The 23,115-nt window shown below is 30.9% G+C and overlaps 1 protein-coding gene across 3 annotated transcripts in view; it reads right to left on the reverse strand.

The window, feature by feature from the left end:
- Positions 1–19,870, reverse strand: part of LOC130902356 (insulin-like receptor) — a 150,154-nt gene extending 130,284 nt beyond the window's left edge. Inside the window, exon 1 of one of the 3 annotated variants that reach the window (XM_057814468.1) lies at positions 19,300–19,870. The gene's annotated coding sequence lies outside the window, so the exon portion shown is untranslated. The remainder of the gene's footprint in view (positions 1–19,299) is intronic. The other 2 variants (XM_057814459.1, XM_057814452.1) reach the window with 2 other exon arrangements.
- Between the last annotated feature and the right edge of the window lie 3,245 nt (positions 19,871–23,115).

A 23,115-nucleotide genomic window follows, 5' to 3' on the forward strand; every position in this document is an offset into this window, starting at 1 on the left:
CAAAGAGAATACGAAGGAACTGAAACTCAAATATAAAAAGCTATAATGGTTGCTAAGAGGAAGCTCACAACTTCCTATTAAAAATAAGCTGCTAGAGAAAGGAGAAAGATCAATCTTTGCTGCATCATTGAAACAAGAAATGCCTCTTCGTATAAAAGCAACGGGAAAATGTCGGCGATGTTGGTTTGTATTAGAAGGGTGACATGGGCTGACAATCTGTAGATTTCTAATATGTATTTGAAAATCTCTGTTGCTTGATTAATATTCCAACATTTTCTTTTTTGATTTTTCAAGCCGATTTTTCCACGTTTGTTTAAAATGTTTTCATGTTCATTGATTCATTGATCACGAGCGTTTTGACAGGAAGAGTTTCTTTTAACTGAAATAAATCGAATGGAAAAACATTTTGATTGAATAGTTTTATCTAATACTCAGTATTTCGATATGACTAAAGAATAAGTTTCAAAAAATTACACAAAGTAGGGAATATTTCGGAAGAGGTATAAATAAGCTTAAAAATAATCCTATGTGCTCAACATTTTGTTTTTTTTTTGTGAAATGTTTTGAATTTCCAAATAATTTTTAAAATCTATTTTTTCTTGTACCGACTTTATTTAATGCCATTTTTTATATATAGAACTTGAATATCGATGTTGTTACGAAACTACAACATATCAACAAAAAACAGATTGTTTTGCAGTTCTCGCCTTCAATATAAGGTGATGTGACTAATTTATGAGATTCACACTACACGTGTGATTCAAAGAATTATTTATAGTTTATTATTTTGTTTATATGAAATTATCTTCAATGTGCAATTTGAATCGTGTTAGCTTGCCTCCATAAAGACTCATAATGTCATGAAACACGATATCAGGTATCATTAAGAAAGCTCACATAATACATATAAAAAAAGTGACATTCTCATAGGAATTATAGTTACACCCGATGGGTTTTGTATCGATCCATTTACTATGGAAGACAAGCCCATTATAGCATTTTTCCCTCTATTTGATTATTGTAATGTGACTCAAGTTTTTCACAATTGACTGTTCATTATTTTTCTCCGTTTCATAAATCCTCTTGATCTTCAGATTTGAATAAAATCATACTAGGTACATATAAGACAAATTATTTACTTGGATTTTTGGGCATTTTCAAAGTTTCTTCGAAAAATGGTCCTCAATAAGAATCTACCATGAAAGTGTGAAACTTGATGTGAGTCTTGGAGCAGGACCAAGACTATAGTCCATTTTTATGAAAGTCATTTTAAATATTATTACAGAATTATTTAAATTTTTTCTCAAATTTTTATAATTGTACAATAGAAAAAGTTAGTTCGAAAGCCCTGTATATAAGATTACATAGACGTATCATAAGATCTATGAGTACCTATTGGCTAATAAAAGCTGAAAATTCTAATTCCAAAAACCTATTTCTGACAAATTTTACCCATTTTAGGATTTTCCATATAGTAAGAAAGTCCAAATGATGTATTCTTATCAGTTTAGTTTAGTTGCAACTTGGAAGATGCAGTGTACCATCTATTTTAGTGTCATTATGGGAAGTTTGGAAGGGCCACATGAGGGTCGAAAAATCAGTCCTTCAATATTTAAACATTTAATAATAATATTTTGGTTTTTTGACACAGTGGATTCAATTAGTAGTACGCTTTGTGTCGGAAAATCTATATTTTACAGAGTTATTAAAGAAGATAATTTTGGCCAATTTCAAACAGCACGTGAAGCTTCAAAAAAAAAAACAAAATAGAAAATAATTTAAAAAGAAGTACATGCGTTTTTCTTTAGTAAATAATTTCTGCATTAGACAAAGTTCTTGTCACGGTTCGAGATGATAATGATTACTTTAAACTGAGTGGAAACACACTATGGAAACTTAAAATTTTCTAGTAAGTAAGTAAGTAAATGTTGGCAAGATGAAACTGTTATAAATCGAATACAGACTTTTCCAAATAATTTATTTACTGGTTTAAATCCACCAAAAGAAAAGGGGCGCAGACTGATAAGAGTACATATCGGTGGTTCCAACGGTTTCGTTAAAGGTGGTCTATTGAATTTTGAATCTACTCGTTTCGGTAACTACAATGTGGACATATATGCTGATGTTTTGAAAGAATGGTTCGAACAAATGATACATATTCTTCCTCAAAACTTATAATAGTAATGGATAATGCAAGTCATCACTCAAGATTTTTGGAAAAAGTGCCCACAACCAAGTGGTTAAAAGATTTTCAGAGTTGGCAAAATTCAAAAAACTTTTAGTTTCATCCTGGTTCTGTGAGAAAAGAGCTGTATTATTTGTGTTTCCTTCGTAAAGAGGAATTCAAGAAATATCAAATTGATGAAATTTCAGAAAATAGTGGAATGACAGATAAAGCAAAAAGTTTCAAGAAAAAATATTCAAACGCATGTAAAAGTGTATTGTTCTTAATGGAAAATACTTTTAAAAACAATAAAGCCATATCCAATTATAAATATTTGTTTTTATTTATCTATATCAAAACTTAAGTAGCAACCCTCGTATACCTATATAACCAGTATGACATAATGTTCTTCATATTGCACTTTTTACTTTCAGTTATTTGGAAGTTATAAGTATACACCCGATATATTGCTTATATTTGTACAAATATTATTTCATACGAAAATACCGGACCTATTGACAAAATATTCCAACTGTCCACTAAAAGGAGTGATACGCCTATGGATAACGAATGCTTTATTATTTTATTAGTCTTAATTCTAAAAATAGATTATTACTTAGTCTCGGTATTGTATCTACTCATCACTATATTATTAAATACAAGAGCTGATGTCCTAATATTGTAAAAACAAAATGGATTTGCTAGTTTGGAACATCCTGTAGAAATTCAAGGATTTACAAATTTTAGAAAACATTTTTAAAGTGGAAGATAGTCGTTCATTACTTCAAAGATATAAGTGATGATTTGATGCAAAATACACCGGATACAATGACTAAAATCATGATGATGAAGCTGTTGAGGATGATCTAATTTCATTAATTTATTATTGAAAATAATAATGAATATCTATATATCTTAAATTTTTTATTATATAACATTTCAATTAAATTGCATAATATTTACTGTTATTGAGGGGGTATCCGACTCCATGACCTTACTTTACGTTACAGTATGACCTTGTTTCAAAATTCCTTATCTTCACCATAATAAAATAATTTGCACTACTTATAATATCGCAAAATTCTAATCCTGTAGACATATTAAGTCACATTATTCGAAAACTTTATAAATAAAACAAATTATCTTGAGCACATACACTGTTGATTTGATATTTTATCAGTTGGAGTGAAGGAAGAATGATAAGTGAGTGGAGTGGTTTTCGAAGGAAAATCTTCAAGGATAACGTGTTTTAAGAACATATATATGAAAAATGTATTACGTGGAAACCGTGTTGGAAATTTGAAATTTCTCGACGTTTTCACTATTACCTATGAACATGAGAATGAGGGTTTATGGTAGTTTTTCGCCCATTGATCCAAAAATTGTTCCAATCTAATTACCGAAAAAGACGCAAGAATGAAAATGATGATTCATATGAAAATAAAAGAAAATCTGCATAACATCGAAAACACCGTCGACACTAACACTCTGATAAACTTGATTTTAGGTTTATTTTTTTATTTTTAATATACGTGTGTTTTTATAAAGAAAATTTTTGAATCGTAGGCCTGATTTTGGACTTCATCTAAATGTTACGACATTGATGACCCCGATATATGAAGTTAAAAACTTACAACATAAATATCAAAATAAATTTACGCTATCATTCATCTGTTCTCAATTGTCAAAAGTTTTTTTATACGAGGATTATCAAAAATTTTAATAATTCCAAATAATACTTGCAGTTTTTCTCGTCAAAAATTTAAGGTTAGGGAAGAGGAAATAGTCGCTTGGGGTCAGATATAGTTAATAGGGTGGGTGATTATCCCATTAGAAGTGCAATTCGTGAATTTTAGTAATGACAATCATCGAAATGTGAGTGAGAAGGTGCGTTGTCCTGAAGGAACATAATTGTTTTACTTTTTTAAAGATAGCCGATGAACACAATCTCATGAATATCCCAAAAAACGATCGCCATGACTTTTCTGGCCGATAAAACCATCTACCTTTTTCGGAGCCTTTCGGCCTTTGCAATCCATTGTTTTGATTATTTTCTCGTTTCAAGATTGTAGTGGTCTATCCAGGTTCAATCACAATGATGAATCGACGCAAACAATCGATCTCATATTGCGTAAACGGCGTCAATTAGGTCTAAGAAATTCGAATGCGCTTTTGGTCAAATGCGACACCCAAAGCTCGAATAACTTACACATGCATAACTCTTCACTTTAAAAAAAAAGTTTGGACTTATGAAAAGCCTTGTGTATTAAATATCGAGGACATACATATATTGACAGGATAAAACTGTTACAAGTCCAAGACAGACCTTTTCATATAATTTATCTATTGTTGAAGTTGGTTCATTGACTTTTGAAACTACTCTTTCCGGTGACTACCATGAAGACATGAATGCTGATGTTTTTAAAGAATGGTTCGAACAAATGATCGATCTTCTTCCTCAGAAGTATATAATGGTAATGGATAATGCAAGTTTTCTCTCGAGACTTTTTGAAAAATTGACCACAACAAAGTGGTTAAGCAAAGATTTACAGAATTGGCTAAATTCAAAGATTATTAAGTTCCATCCCTGTTCTGTGAGTAAAACCCCACCATAACGAGAAATTTAAAAAATATGGAGTTGCAGAAAATAATGGAATGACGGTGGTTAAATCATCACCCCATCATTGCGACCTAAATACGATTTAACTGGTATGGGCACAGAAAAAGGGAGAAGAAGATCTAAGAAAAATCATTCTTCTAAAATGAGTGATGTTGAACAGTTATTTTTGGAGGCTTGAATAATGTGAAGCCTGAAAACTGGGAAAAGGGAGTTAATTATACAATTAAAGACGAAAAGAAAATGTGGAAGTTGGATAATATTACTGATGAAATGAGTCACTCTAATTTTGGACTGGTAAGAAGCAGCTTTATTTATACTGGAGTTTTCATATTAAAATTATTCTTTATGAACGTAAGATTGTTTTCAAAATCAAAGTTTAAACTTTTATACCTATTTAACTAATATGACACAATGTTCTTCATATCTAGAAAAATAAAAAACTTTAGAAAAAAATTGAGTTTTTTACCTTCAGATGTTTGGAAGTTATGAGCAGAGTAATCAGTTGAAAATATATTTATAATATAATTATTTCAACTGTCTACTGTAAGAAGTTATACGCCTATAGATTTCGATTGTTCCATCATTTTATTATTCTCTCATTTATAAAAATAAACGATAGTATATGGTAAATACGTTCGTTTAATATGATGATAGCTTCCTGTATATCTTTAACCCTAATTCGACGGTCGTCAATACCAATGTTGGTGATCACAGTTTCTAACTGTTCCGTGAGAAAAGCTGATGGGCCACGTTTGAAGTCAGCTCAATTTTACGTCGTAAATAATTGTGTATTCAAACTTCTCTTCCATTTGCGCAGTCGTATTACTTTTCAAAAACAAAAATTTAGTGATACTCAATTTTTCCCATTTACAAAAAATCTTCACAGAAATCAAAGACAAAGTAAGCGTCCGAAATGGAAAAAAATTTAGTGAGAATCCTTCAACGTATGCGCGAATATATTTCTCAAGCATGTTGTGAGAATCCTGGTCTTCCTGATTAAGTTCTCACCAAATAATATTTACAAAATTTTCTGTTTCTTGTAGACGAAGCTGTAATGTAATAAACGTTTTAAAACGATTATCTGAATAATGCTGGGGCATTACCATTTCCATACACAAAAAATGCAATGAAAGAAGACGTAGTGCTACACCGTAGATTTTTGAAAGTGAAATAGCAACGACAAAATTATAATCTAAATAATTTCAACTTGTAGTTGAAGTTCGTTTATTAAAAACAATCCAATCATTAACAACAGGACTTATCACACATATTTATATGAACTTTTCACCCACAGCAAACTATTTCATATTATTTTAAAGCACCCTGTATATGTAAATCCGAAAGTTTTATTTAATTTTCTAATCAATTGCTACATCTTATCTAATTTTTTGCCGTCAGAAACAAAACAGGAATTAATAATGTCATTATCGCTAATTCTTTGTTCCCTGTTTACATTTTATTAGATTTTTTCTTAAAAACTGATATAAAATTAATATTTTTTTAATCTGAAACTTCTGGTAAGTATTTATTGAGAAATAAAAAATCTATGTGTCACGTCTAATCTTGTATTTGTTTCTCGTTGTAACAATATGTAAAATCCGACATTGAAGTGTTACCACTATTAAAAAGATAAATTCTAATTTATTCTATAACAAACAACCGTGTTTTTAAGTTACCAAAAATAAATTTCACCAGATGTCACAGTATCATCAACAGTGACATTTATTTTAGTAACTTCTTTCATTACAGATTAGATTGATATGAATAATACATTGGAAAGAACTTTAAACGGGGGGTTTGAAATTGATACAAAAATAACTGAAGTAGGTATTTACACCTGGGGTAGCAAACGACATTTTTTACAGATGGAATTTATCTATTTTTAACGTGGGGTATTTTTTTTGGGTTGGTATATCCGGATGCATAATGAAACCTTTTTAAAGGGTGTGTTTAAAAATATAAGACGGCATTAATATTAAAGTTTCGTTGAAGATCTAACCAGGTGTATAAAAAAACCCACAAAAATTGAACAGATAGAAAAAAATTCATATCTGATTGCTTTACGAAAGAATTTTATTCATTTCTTCTTTAATTAGGACAGAAAAAATATAGATACGAGGATTGTCAAAAAAGTTTCCGACATCAACCTAAAGAGGTCTGATCAAAAGTTGGAAAATATATAAGCTTATTTGTATATACGAACAAAGTACAAATCCTTGCCTACGCAGATGATGTGGTACTTATAAGTAGAACTAAAAAGGATCTAGAAACAAGCAAAAGAATATGGCCTACACCTAAATGAGCAAAACACCAAATATATGGAGATTGAAGGGGATTTGAATAACCAATTAAAAGTGACGACAGAGCAAAACAGGAAGTATAGATTTGATAAAGTCCAGGAGTTCGAATACCTGGGAGTCACAGTGTCAAACGAAGGAGATGGAACCAGAAAAATCGATAAAAGGCTGGCGAAAGGGAACAAAACGTTTGGAGCCCTAGGAGAACCATTAAGGTGAAGAGATATTTCAAGAGCCGCATTTACAAAACAGTTATACAACCAACGGTGCTGTATGGCAGCGAGTGTTGTATCATGAACAAAATAGAAGAAAACAAAATAAATATACTGACTGAAAAATTATACATGAGTAAGCGATCCGCGCGTTGGGTGCTGCGTTTGCTAACTTTGAATCAAAAGAGTATTCAAATAAACATTTCCAAACCGTATTGACGCAGTTTAAGTAAAATAAGCAGGATTTTATTTCATTCATAGCTGTAGATAAAACCTGGAATTTAAAAACAATCAGGATAATGGATTGTGGAAAGAGAATCTGCTACTAAAAAGGCGAAGACGATTACATCGGTAAATAACGTAAAACAAAATTAGGAGAGTATCACGCATTATTGCTTGATAAGATAAAGGGAAAAATCGCATTTGAAAAAAAATAAAGTGCTTTTCCATCAGTACAACGCACATTCTCACCCTTCGGTGATTGCCATAGCCAATTTTCACGAACAGGACTTCGAATAGGTTGACCACCCACCAGATCTAGCCCTAAGCGGCTTTTTCCTGTTTCCTAAATTTACAGTTCCACTTACAACACAACTTGTCATTCTGCAAATGCCACAAATTGTGGTTTCGGTAACCAGCCAACATTGCATTTACGAGGGGATTTGTGTAGGAAATTTTTGTTTAGGAATAAATTTTAAAACTTGTAGACACATAAAGGATTTTGACTCGTATGTTGATGAAAGATAATATCGGAAAATGGGCTGTTTTTGTATTCCGACGACGTTGTTCTGCAGCTTCTAATTTTTGTAGACACTTCAGCAAATTTCACGATCACTCTTTGACCTTAGTGTTATAAGAGGCAAGAATAACTATCATAATCAATGTACGTACATGGCATTTGAATTCATATTACATAAATTCAACTTTTAGATATCTCAAAATTGGTTATTGTTAGCAGAAAAAGTATATGTATAGTCAGTTTTGTGATCTAGATTTTTTGTCTGATATATTTTATTGATAGAATTTAAATTTTACGAGGAAAAAAGCATACAAAGGATGAAATATACTTCTATTGGTAAATCGAAAGTTTTCGTTAAAATGCAGCTCTGTTGTAATTTTTGTTATTGTACCATTATTTTTTGTCCCTATTAAAAATTAGGTTAAGATTATTAAGTAGTTTTACCCTCTTTCAACCTATTAGAATGAAAACGATTAAAGATTGTAGGTCAAACTGTCGTTATGATTGCTTTTAAACCACTTTTCAAATAGAAATGTTGTTCGAGGATATATTCAGGTTTGGTTAACCTAAAGCGACTTTTATTACAACAAGACAAATGAGATCGAAGAATACGATTGTTTTGAACTACTACATCAAGAATTTAGTTCGGACTTTGTACCGTCAGATGCTTGGCAATATTTTTGCGAGGGTAAAAATTGAAAACTAAAGAATCTAATCTAATCTAATCTAATCCTAAAACCATAGCTATACGTCGAATATTAAGCTTTTCTTTGCATGATTAGTTATACTCCATTCGGAAAGAGTATAGAGTGATAAATCATCCCTCTCCTGGCCACCATAGCCGTTTAAGAACAATTTATTATTATATTTTATCAAACCTTAGCAAATGAATCCAACATTTATTTTCTAAGAAATTCATTGCTCAAGTTGAAATTTCCAACTATGTTTACTTATCGGCCAAAACAATTCCTTTAGGGCATTTTAAGAAAGGAATGATGTTGACAGGTAAATATTTCACCTTTATAGTATATACCTATACCAAACAGGTTAATTTGAAAACGATTTGTAAAATGGTTTCTGGGAAAAATGATAATTAGGTACATTTTGCAAGAGGGTAATAAAAGATTAAAATATGAGGTATACTTAAATGGTTATTCACAAGTTTCAGTTTAAGAAAAAGTCCCAATACACAACTGCATTACTAGCTCAGTGTTTGTCACAGAAACGTTTACAAAACTTCAGTGAATATTCAATATGTCGACCTTTGAAAACTATACTTCACATAAAGTGAAGACTCTCTGTTAACGAGAAAGCCATGGCTTTAAATGTATATGGTGCATTAGAATATTAGTACCCTTCAGTTAGTGTGGATGATCTAACAAGTATGAGTTCACACAACATTTAAATTAAAGGACGTTAGAATATTACTAAACGAAGCTTTAAAAAACGTTACTGCTGAAAACTGGCAAAAATGCATTCAGCATGTTATCAAAGAGGAAAAGAAAAATGTGGGAATTTGACAACATTATTGATCTAACTGTAGAACCTCTCATGATTAATTCATCCACTAGTTCTTCGGAATAAAATACATATCTGCAAATATGTACGTACTTTAAATATGTTACAGGAAATATTTGTAGACTGTTATATATAATATAGTAATGTGTAGTATATTAGTATGTATATAGTGTATATATTATAGTAATGTGTTGTTTAGTATATTTTTTATTTTTATTTTTCATACTCACATGTATATACTCGTATTTGTAAATAATTAAATAAAATAACTATATATATATATTAAAAAGCGATAATAATATTTTATTAATTACGAAAAATCCATTGCAACAAGTACTAAAATACAGAGAGAAATAAAGATATCCTTTAATTTTGGAAAGAAAAGGACGGCCATTCTGATTATCTATGGGGAAAATATGTCTTTGTCCAGTTACTTATTTATCATTGGCATATTTAAATATTCCAAATTGTGGACGTAAAGTATCGTAATAAAAATTTTGCATTTGTAATGAACATATATTACTCTACTCTCTTTTCAAATAGAGTATAATAAACAAGGAACAAGGAAAGAATATTTCTGTATTTTTTTTAAGAATTTTTTTTCGTTTATGGTTATAATTTACAAAGAAAAAGTACCTGTTCATGACTGTTACTTAGTATTATATTAGCGCCCTTGTAAGTACCTACACAATTCACAATTTAAACTTAAGTTATATATTAAATTATATAATGAAAAAAAAAATCAAGATAATTCTCCAAAATACTAGTAATTATACAGAATTGCTCAAAATCGCTCATATTTTCTCGAGAATAGTGACAAAAGAAGATAGTTTCACCAATCATCTACGAAACTTCACCACATTCATGTATCTACTATAAAAATTTGAAAATGCTCTCCTGTATAATTTCTAAATTTTGAGGAGTTTTCGTCCAAAGAGGTGATATTTTCTCAGTTTTTACGAATAAATTAAAGACTTGAATAAATTAATAAACTTCGTTCTATATCGTCATATAGATACCTATATAATTATTAATGAAGATATAAATAAGTACTACATCGGAGTAAAGTATCTAAAATTCAAAGCGCATGTCTACAATTTCAAAAAATTAACTCTCGATTCACGTGCTGGTTGTCACGTAAACGGAAAGAGGGATTGTTTAGTTTGACTAATCATAAATCTTAATAGGGGTGCTATATTTCCAATGATCAACCTGGACTTTGACCTTCAAAATATGAGAATAGTGAAGGGAGGCGAAAATAACTATACCTTGTTGCCAAATCTAGAGGTAATCAACGTTTTTCAGAGTGGCTAAAAATATTTCTTTACACGACAACCCCTCTATTTGTCAAGCTTTATAATATTTATTGTATCCTGATAATGTTTCGTTCTTCGTTGTAAATAGAACTAAAATAAAACAATAATAATTAAACATTATGAGTTTAAAATTTGGAATCAATTCAATAGTTTTTTTTTAAACTAAGAATCCGTTGATTAGTATTTCCAACTGTGATTTTTTATATACAATTATAATATATACAAGGTGACAAGGTCCCAACTTGACGTCATCGTTGATTTTGTTGAATGGAATACTGTCATTTTGAAGACTGATGTGAATTTTATATAACTGCCAAGAATCACATTTCTAATTTTTATCAAGTATAAGAAAAATGTGGAGAATATCTTGATACTTGTACAAAAATATTGATTATTTCAATTCTTTTCGAGATATCGTTTATTAAGCTAAAAATTCACAAAATTATAGTTGATAGTAACAGGTAATAATTAGTATATAAGTCGTAAATAAGTCCATAGCAAAAATGAAACCAATATGCAGCATGTTCGGAATTAAATATTATTATTAGAATAGAAGTCGTTTACAGAGTAGAAGGCACTTTCCAATAAATATGCCCTCAAATTATTGCGGAATGCGGGAGAAGATGATATCGATTTGATATCAATTGGCAAGTGATTATGCATTTTTTGCACTGTAAAATATTGAGCCCTTAACTAATTCTGAACGTGGAGTAGGTAGGTGAAGGTCGTGCTCCGCGTTCCTAAGTGAATAGCCGTGCAACGATCTTTCTGCAATTGGAGAAGCGTACTTACCAATTAGGAAAACGGATCCAAAGATCAATAAGGAAGGAAGAGTCCCCAGAAGGTAATAGAATAATCAAACATACAGCTTTATGTTACAGCAAGAACATTTTTTGTCTGCCAGTACAATTATAATTTATGGTAATGTATCTTTTATAAACTTTTTGATGTCAACAAGGAAGTACTTGTGTGAAGTGTTTCCTTGAGGTTAAACAGAGGATTCCTAAGAGTAGGAAGACATGAGATAACCTGGTCCATATTTGAAGTCTTCTTATTTTCACATCAGCTTTACTTAAAAAATTCAAATAGAGATGGGAAGTAGATGATTGGGTGTTTGAAGAGTTATTACGCTCCATAGATTTTTGTGATAGAGCTTAAGATCTATCTGGGAATTGAAAATACTTCGGGATAGAGTTTTAAAATCTAATTAAATCTAGTAACCGGTTCTGCTATACAACCTCAACGTATTTCTTGTTAATAGTAAAAGCATTATACTTTTCAATATATTAACTTGTTTTTACATAGTTAATGGAAAATTACCGTAGGTTGCACCCATTAACAGTGACTTTAATAAATGACAACTTGTGTAATACAAAAAATGCTGATTATAATATCAATAATGTATCAACCTTGAAAATAAATATTGTAACGAATTTATTTCAACAAAAATCCGGGTTCAATTAATTACCACATGACTTATTTGAATAACTTAGATTCACTTTCACTTATACCAATTTTCACATTGTTTACAATATTTATTTCGACGGGACGCGTCACGTATTAACTGTCCAGGTGTTCTTGGTATAGTTTTTCGATATACAATTGCATTTGTTTGTAAAAGTAACAATCAAAAGAGCAGAAAACTAACACATCCGATGTGGTCAAAATTCAAAATAATTGATATTCAACCAATTATAACAGTGAGTAACTTTATACTTAGGCAATCCCCTCGTTTTTTGGCTCCAAAAAATTGAAAAATTCTCCGATTTCGATGATTTTTTTTTAAATCTTCGTTTTTACGGTGAATTTATGGAAAAAAATGCGGGAAAAGAAAGAAATGAAAACTTATATTGGTTAGGTTAGGTTAGGGGAAGGGGGTGTACTAAAAATACAGAACAAATGTTCACATTTGGTCTGCTTTTCAAGCACCCGCCTCTCGCCCCACTCCCAATTTTCTTCAACAGTCAACCTTAGTAAGATACTATTTTTTTAATGGTGAAAAATTTCAATTTTTCAAAGTTAACTTAATATTGCCCATTTGATTACAACAAGTGATTTTAATAATGTTTTTGTTCATATAACTTTAATGATTACTTAATAAAAACAATTTTAAGATAATCTATTATTGTTTTTATTTTTGTATAAATTTTTTGCAATATGTTAATTTTTTATGTAAGTTTTGAAATATAACAACTTCATTTGATTATTTGGAAAAAAGTTATCAACAATTATACGATATCATGAACATTTAAAGCCCTAAACCAATATAATATTACATTTTTTTTATTCCCATATTTTTTTTTGTAAAACGGTCGTAAAAACGAAGATTTAAAAAAATTCATAAAAATTGGGTTTTTAGATTTTCCAGGGCCAAAAAAAAGGGAATCGCGAAAAAACATAATATCCCAACAGTGATCCGTAAAGCTAAACGCAGACAAGGACGTTTGTTCCTTAGAATCTATGTACTGAATAAAATATATATTTGTTGCTAAACTGTCTTAATTTTAGATCTCTGATTAAAAATTAGTGTTTAAAACAGGTAAAAACTTGATGTATCGATCTATTTCGCTCTTTATCAAAATAAGACTTGACATGATCAAATTAAATAATTTTAAATATCAAATAAAAATCTGTTTCAAATCACAAAAAAGAATTTTTCCTCAATTGTTGTATTTCAAAACTATGGGGCAGTCATCAATTAAATTTTTAGTAGCTGATTATTTTTTTTGTCATTGACAGCTTTTTCTTTCCTATGTAAACCATTTCTAAAAATTCTCTTTTCTCGTATTTGTATTCGTTTCAAGAATTTTTTATATGTTTTTCCTTAGTTATTTCATGATTTGTTAATGCAGTTTTATTTTGTTTATCGTATTGTTGACCTTTTAATCTATTTTCTGAATACTGTCCTATGTAGACAACGTTAAAATTAGTACAAGGTACTTGATATATAAAATTACTTCTTTTGTTTTTGGGCGTTTTAGATTTTACACCCAGATAGAAGGCTTCTCTGCGAATTTCGAGCCTCTTCCCTAAAGTCTCAAGTGGAAGTTCTGGGGTTGATATGTGGGCAGGTAATTCGGATATGTGAAGACGATGGCTTGAGTTTTTTAGGAATTGAGAGTTACTCTCCATTTCCTGCACCAATCCGAAAATTAGTTCAGAAGATTTAGGGATTTAGTATTGAGGCAGCGCATACACGAAACTACTACTTTCTATTGTTTCAAAATGCACCTATGGATGTGTGGTTGTTTTGTATAGCACAAAACATTGCACTTCCAATAATTATTTTACTATCAAGGCTAAAATTTCAAATAACACTAACTATTGTTTATATTATAAACGACATAACTATTCTTTCGTATTCTGGCTTTATTGACACATAATTTTTTTATCAACTCATGATTCGTCAGTCATGGTACAGTAAATGTAAATGTAATTAAGTGGACAATAATATGCAATTGTCTAAATGCCGACTGTTTATCAAGAAGACATGACAGTCGATTTATTCAAAAATTGGTTTAAAAAACTGCTTCTATCCAATATTAAGGAATTATCGGAACGGCGATTTTAATGAGATCGACTTTATTTGTGTGACATATCTGACAGGTACGTGCGCGCAAAAGGCGTCATTAATAAACTGCTTTTAATAAAGTTATAAAATCCACTTTATAGTTTTAATCGATGGCTAGTTGCCTACATTAGTTATGTATTTCTAGAGCTGGTGGACAAGTATGGTCCCAAAAGTACCTGGCCTGACCTAGAGATAGCGGTTAGTTAAGAAATACCATTAGGTATTAGGAAGTACACAATCCATACAGCAGATTTCACGTTTGAAGACGCCACGTTGTTTAATATTTGTTTGGTAGCCATAAATAGTGAACGTTTTCAGTGAATTTGTGAACATGGAAAAATTTCTCATTATTAAGTGATACAATACTTTAATTTGAAAGGACCCAACCAATATAAAAGCTGAACTAGATTACACTCTGGATGAGACTGCTACGTTGTCAACAGTAAAATATTGGGTAGCAGAGTTTAAACGAGGCTGTACGACCTGCGAAGATCAGCAACGCAGTGGTCGACCAATTGAGGTGACGACTACAAAAATGTTGAAAACAATCCACAAAGCGGTACTGGATGATCGTTGAATGAAAGTGCACGAGCCAGTAGACATAGTAGGCATTTCAAAAAATGCGGTACGTCGCATATTAACTGAAAATTTAAACATGAGAAAGCTGTGCACAAAATGGGTACCACGTTTGCTCACAATAGAACAAAAATAAAGCCGAATTTTTGCGTCGTTTCATAACAATGGATGAAACGTGGGTCCATCACTTTACTTTCAAAACGAAAGGTTAATAAAATCAATGGACTGAAAAGGGAGTACCGGCTCCAAAGAACCAAAGAACGCAAAGACCGTTCCATCTGCGGGCAAGGTCATGGCATCGGTTCTTTGAGATGCGTATGGGATCATTTTCATTGACCATCTTAAAAAGGAGAAACTATCAACGGCGAAAATTATACGAATTTATTGCAACGTTTGAGCGACGAAATCGAGCAAAAACGGCCGCATGTGGCTAAGAAGAAAGTGTTGTTTCATCAAGACAATGCACCAGCTCACACATCCGCTGTGGAAATACCCAAAATTAGTTTGAATTGCTACCTCATGCACCCTATTCGCCAGATTTAGTCCCCTCGGATTATTTTCTGTTCCCAGACTTGAAAAAATGATTCAGCGGTCAAATATTTTCCAAAAAATGTTAGCAGTTAATGGCTATTTTTAGGATTCTTATTATAAGAAGAGTATCATTGGTAAAAATGTATAGAGCTAAAAGGAGATTACGTTGAAAAATAGGAAGATTTTTTTCCAAAATTTTTGTGATTTCATTATTGGACCAGGTACTTATGGGACCATCCTCGTATGTTGTATAGTTTAGTTTTATTTTCATTTTTGATTTGTTTACAATGTCCAATGTCCAACAAAGATTTCATGTTCGTTATGAGGACGAAATTGAAAAGGAAACGTATCTAATAACCCTATAATTAACCCTCATAATTTATCAAGTGAAAAAAAAAATGAAAATTAACTTCCACCTTTTGATAGAAGAGAAAAAATTTCAGGATAGAAATAGCAGCTATATATCGAATGCAAAAATTTTCCGATAACTCCTATTTCGACTTTATTAAATACAAAGTCGGCTTTCATCGCCATTATTCCTATAATTCCCTATTTATCAAGTATTAAGATGTTTGTCTTATGTAAAATGTATAACAATAGTTACAAGGTTCTTCAGATAGAAAAATGACTAATCAATTTTGGATAAATATGAGATACTTACAAGTTTGTCAAGGTAAAATGTATCTACTCAAGATTTTGCTTTTTATATACTCAAGGGCGTCGCCAATGAGGTGGCAGTTGCCCCCCCCCTAATGATCAAATGTAGCTAGCCGTAAAACGACAAAAGCCTTAAGGCCGTGCGAGCAATTGACTTCCTTACCTAATAATAAATTCCGCATCGCATGACAAATTAAGGCTTAATGTATATTGTAGAAAGTATTGAAATATTCAGAATAACATTAAGATTTTGACATCCGTTTTTAAAATCGCCGTCATTCTCACCACGACAATATCAGATTTGCAAAAACGCAAAGCATTAAACAGTGTAAAAATATGTAGGTAGGTATGTTGTGTGTGTGTGTGTGTGTGTGTGCATTGCACTTCTTTCTACGGCAACCGTTCACCAGTTTTCACGTTAGTTTTGTATCATTTGTGTGCTTCATACCGATAGTAGAAGTTATTGTTACGAACATACAATTTTAATTGGTTTTGTGGACAATGCCATCTGTAAGTGTTCTTGAGAAACAGCAATTGTGGTACGAAAGGCTTAATCTATCAAATCTGTCAGTTGTTGATATCCTAGAAGAAACAAATTCCTTCTATCCCAAAACGGAAAAAGTTTGATCGCTTTACTATGCACAACCTGTACAGTAGAGCGATACTTTTAACAGCCTCAGAAGACTAAAAACATGGCTAAGAAGCACCAAGGCAGAAGATTGCCTTAAAGGTCTGGCCATGATGAGTGTACCTACACAGAGCTATAATAAATATAAACCTAAATAATTTTAATGATAAAGTGGTGGAAAGTTTTGCAAAAAATCCTCGCAGGTTATGCTTTAATTAAATATTATTTTGGTTAAAATAAGTAATTATTACTGTGTTTAATTTCGTTATTGTGCTGTCGAGGGCTTGTGAAGTTTTATACATTGATATTAGAAGCGTTCTTATTACAATCGTCATCGAGGCAGAGACTTCCAAAATGTAACGCTTCTTGCTCTCGACTGTACCAGGCGTTCATATATTTTTTTTGTCTTCCAAAATATGGCCACCCCTTATTCATAAGCTGGCGACGCCCTTGTACGTACCCACTTCTATACTGATAGCAATTTAGACATACATAATTCTAATATTTCGTATTATATTCGACAAATCATTTTCGACTAAAATGTTTTTTCGAAAGAAAAACTATACATTTTGCGAATGTATAGCTTCTAAGTTATGTAAATAAAAGGGAAAAAAATCGCAGCTTATCTTTTAATAATATTCAGAGGTAAACTATCATTACTTCCGTGAATAAATCTGGATTTAAATAGATAAGAATGGCTTATCGTGCACCAACATATGTGCAGAATAGAAAAATGATTGATCATATTGAATAAGGTTTCGCTCAAACTGATGTAACTATTTTATTCAAAACTATCCAGAAGTCACAACTGTGTAAACCATTTGAATAAGACTTCGTGCTTGACAGTTGTAAAACAGAAATTAATGAATTGCGCAGACAAAATAAAACAGACCGGCTAAAAACCGGATAATTGAGCATTGTCACCTCATGAAGTCATGCAGACTACAGGCTGTTGCTATGAGGTACTGTAATGTTCGAAAGAGGTATTCAACCAGTTTTGAATAGCAGGGGATATATTTATTGGCTGTTAACACTGGTAGTTAGGTCTTGAAGAGATAACAATTAGAGATTATTCCATTTTTATGCAAAATGTTTACCAGAAGAAGGGATCAACAAGTTTAAAAACTGGCCCATCGGAACTGGATTCCGTTAATGATACGAGTGCAAAAAAAGGACATATCTCAAAAAAATGTTCATAATTCAATCAGAAGCTTTTCAGAATTCACGAAAGCGTAGCTATTGAAGATAGTTATACAGGTAACTAGAAATAGAACGTTTCTATTAAATTTTTTACCATAACTTTAATTCTAATCTTATTGAAATAAAAAAATACGATTTTAATTTCATTAATACGCCAAGTTTTTTATCGAAACCCAATTTTAATCATCGATTAATACATATATTGTATATTACATATTACAAAATAATATGTGATTACATATAAGTTTTGTTGTGTATATTATAGACCATGGTTTATCCGGTTACTTGCGACTTACCAAGGTCTTTTACCTCCGCCGAATGGTCCCCCAATTGAATAAGTGGTTCTAAGTCCAAGGGTAACGTTGTGAGAATTCCGAGAACGTAATTTCGTCACCAAACTCATGCAAACAAAAACTCGATTTCGGGTCGGTAACCTTCCTAGCCACTTTAAATGAAAAAAATTTACCATGCAACTTTATTCGCGATACTATTTTATTACGGAACAAGAACTTAATCGCCGATATAAGATTGGTATGAATGAATCTTAGAACGGAAGTTGTGTTGGAGTAGAGCTCGGGAAACGGTGTGTGGGTGCAATCAAAGTTGATTATGAATTTGAGATAAAATGTCAATAATACATATTTAACAAAATGATGAATACAAGTTTTCTTTAGCACGTGGTCTCGCCACGCCCCAAAGTGTACTATGAGCTACTCCAAAGTGGGAGGGCAAATGTTGTGACGGCAATTCGAAGCCGAATCAATATCCTGCAATACATTCAACTGTAGACGCCACCCAATAAAATGTTCATAAACCCACACATTAGAAAAATAGTTCTTAAAATGCAACCCCTAATAATGTTACAGTAGTTTGGGACACCACGTACGTATACAACATTATACGAATCATTTTCTACCTACCAGTCACAACAAACGTTCAAAAAAATAAACATCTTCAAAACAATATACGCAATGCATAAAACTAAGTTATTTATAACGTAAAAAATAGTAGAAAATTAAATGAACTATTTTATAATAATCCGACTTAATATTTAAAACTAAATTGACAGTAATGTGTTTCCAAACAAACAATTGTGAATGAGTGTTGGGAAGGTTGTTTATAATGCCTAAATTCATAAAAAATGGAGTTTGTCTATAAAACTCTTGGTTTTTTTCAGTAAACAATATTTGGTAATAAGTTTCTCATTAATAAAAATGTAAATATTCCATAAAAGATTTTCGAAATATTAGTAAAATAAGTAAATAGTTACCTCGAAACAAAAATAATCCAAACGTACTGGGCCCACAAACAAGTAAAAATAATAATACTCACTTATTAAGTAAACACAAACTTTGTTTTATTGTTAAAAAATATTATACCACGCTAGTTATTACACTAACACATTGAACGCAAATACAACAAACACTTCGTCCACCATGCTTACTGAAACACTTCACTAATATTTGTTTGGTGATCCAGTCCTACTATACGGTGTTGCCATATTTACCAATTTTAAACGCCTTTCACTATTTTACTAACAGACAAATACGCAATGAAGTCAGTTTCAAAGACATGTGGTATCAATTGCTCTATGTCAGTGTAACATGAGTACGAAATACGAATACTGACATAATAAAAACGATTTCAATTTCTTTAGTCAGTAAAAAGGCAACGTAGGACCGGCACAGCAGCCAAATCATGAGGTATTTTCTCCTCCTCTCAATTTACCAGCAAGGCTATACAAGAAATTCTGCGCATGTTTTTGTTCAGAAAGGATCAGATGAAGACAGCTACCTATATTAATTGATAGGAGTGACAAGGAAGACATAAATAACAAACTATTAAGAAAGTCATATAAAACTTGGGACAAATATGACAACTAAATTCAAAATAAATAATATAGATTAAACCGCTAGGTATATATTTCAAGAATACTATGACAAATGTAGATGCTACTTTTATTGCGGTAGGTACGGATTTTCTACATATTTGATGGAAAGATTTGCTTTCGTGGAGGTTATTCAAACTTGGAAAGAAATAGTAATATACATGTGCAAAATCTCTGACAGTAACCTCCACAAAATAGAAGTAATATGATATATAGATAGTTTTAATTGCATCCAGATATATATACGCAACGTGTATCCTTGAAAATTTTACTACCATTCACTATATATGAGTAGGTATAGATATTTTTATGACGAGAAATAATAATCTATAAGGATTATTTTTCCATTAAACTGTTCCGGAAATATAAGTATCGTCAATTAACCTGAAATATCTTCAGTACATAAACTAATATATCTAATCCAGTGGCGGGTATAACGACGGAAAATTACAACCTTTTAAGAAAACAGGAATGAATAAATTCTATAAATTTTTTGTATTTATAGGAAAAGTAGATCATAAAAATATCTGTTAATTATTTTTATTCAAACAATAAATATAACTGATAGCACAAAGACGAACCGGTTCCTAGTAATCTATAGATCAATAAATTTTAAACGAGGACATTTGCAGGAAAGAAAAACTAAATGTTGACTAATAAATTAACACCTTAAATGTTTAATTTTTTTCTGCAGTTTATTAAGGTCATAATAACTGGAATTGAATCAAAACCAGTTAATGAAAAAAAATGATAAACAATTTGATAGTAGTATATTATTATTAAAATGAAAAAGTAAATCACTTTTTTCTTCAACGGGCTACAAAACAGTGAGAATTGACAAATCAAAGTAAAACTATAATAATTACATAGTTTGAGAAAGAGCTACATTGAAATTAAAAACTTCTATGCACGACTAGTAACCATTTCTATTTTTATGGTTTTTACTAGGTTATACACCTTTTGTTGTATAGAGGTGAAAGCCTTTCCATTGCATATGTATTATATATGATAAAAGTATATACATAGATAAGTATGATGCCGAATATAACGCATAATGGGAAATGAAATAGAGAAAATTGCAAGAAGTCAAGCCTAGATAGAGCTAGAAACGAAGCAATCCGAATGGAAATTGAGAAGCACTAGACAATAACTAAGGAAATTAATAGAGATAATATAGTTGATTTGGGCAAATAAAGACAATAGAAGGTGGCAGATGCCTCCGGGGAATACTAAAGTGCAGAGAATGAGAATTGGAGCTGGGAATGATCAACTGTGCAAATAGTATTTTAATTACGAGTGTTTACATTAACATTTGATGCTGAGTTATATATTGGAGAGATATCTGTTCTACATAAATCGTCCGAATGGCTAAAATAAAAATCTTGTTAAGGTCTGGTACACTCTTGATTCAAAAAAGAACCTGGTGAAATTTAAAGATAAAAACATATCGAGAACTCAAAATCTAAAAAAAATTACATAATACTTTTTAATAACATTTACAAGGAATGACAGTTTACATATGTCCAGAAGACTCACCGGCAATTGCATTATCTTTATCTAGTGTCTAGTCAACAACAAATGAATCTGTAAAAAAAGTTGCGGTAGAGTAACTACCCACACTGGGAAAATTGAAACGACATTAGTTAATTATAATTTAGTTGAATATAAAAGGTTTCAAAATTATGAACGATATGAGCGAAATAAGCGATATAGGTAGGTAGGTAGTTTCTAGTAGAGCCTCACTCCATTTTCATTACATCATTTTTTTTTCAATTCAATGTTTTCTTGGAATCGACTCGAGTTGCCTATACCCAATAATCATAGCGTAAACTTTTCTTTTTGGCAGCTGTGTTTTGCCTGATTATCTAGACTATATATATACTTCGTCATCAGTTCTTGACCTATCTATATTTATATACTTCGCTTTTCAATCTGATACATCTATATATTTATAATTTAGGATTTGTCAAAGTCAATATAATCAATTTCTATATTTACCAATCTGTTTTAAATGTTTTTGCTTTCTTTAGGGCCGGATTTGGAGGTGTAGAGGTCTTGGCGCTACAAAGAAGTAGAGCCACCTCAAATAATAAGTTTTCAATTTTTTGGTAAATAATTTATTTTGAAACCAGGTAGATATTCTTAGGATTTAACAATCAAAGTTTATTATTAACAAACTGAACCTTCCGAACTTTCAAATCGTTAATTCGAAAGATTTTTTCTATTGTCATTCACCCCCCTAAATCCGGCCCTGATTTCTTTAGTTGTCAGTTAGTATTCATATATATTAATAATTGAAACAAAATTCATTTTTTCAATATTATATTCTTTTAAACTGTTCATTCTCAATTCTGAATAGTGGATATTCATAAACAAATCATCTATTTCATTATTATTATTATTATTGGGTAGAAGTAATTGTATTTTTTTGTTTAAGCTATTTATCGATTGTCTAATAGATCTGGAACTAGTTAATAAGGTCTTTTATTAGTAGTCTATAGGAGCCGTTAGGTTACACAATAAGTTAATAAAGAATTTTGTTTGAAAACAATCTTCTGTAAGTTGTTTATTCCAATACAAAATTCAGCAGTTTTGTTTTAACTTTCTGTGTTTTATAATCATGTTTTACGTTTCTCGTCAGATGTCGGGAAATATCAAAAGAAAATACCAAACGTTTGTTTTGAAATATATTTTGATTTGTTGATAAACTTACAATAATATTAAAATTTATTACTAATAGTGACTGCAGGTCTATCTACCAGGTTATGTTAAACATCGTTGAACTACCGAAAATCTGCAGTTCGAATTATTTGAAAAAATATACAATATAATAATGGAATAAGAAGGATTATATGTGAGGGTTTTATTCCATCTAAATTCGGCCTAAATAATTTTTCTATAATTTTTTTTAAGAAACATAATTATCATTAAAACCATTAAAACATCAAAACTTCAAGCTTAATCATTTCAAACTGTACTTAAAAAAGCTTTTAAAACTAGATTAGGTTTAGAATTTGGAAATGACTTGACGAGGTATGTTTTGAAGAACCGTATTATTTTTTATAACTATTAAACAACACCCTTCCCTTTTCTGAGCTTGTAAAACATCTGCTATAAACAAATATATATTAGGTAAATCTCTTCAACTTTTTTGCCGCAATTTGTGTTTGAACAACGAAAATAGAGATTTTCAACCCT

This window comes from Diorhabda carinulata, chromosome 1, assembly GCF_026250575.1.
Source record: "Diorhabda carinulata isolate Delta chromosome 1, icDioCari1.1, whole genome shotgun sequence".
NCBI classification, from domain to species: domain Eukaryota; kingdom Metazoa; phylum Arthropoda; class Insecta; order Coleoptera; family Chrysomelidae; genus Diorhabda; species Diorhabda carinulata.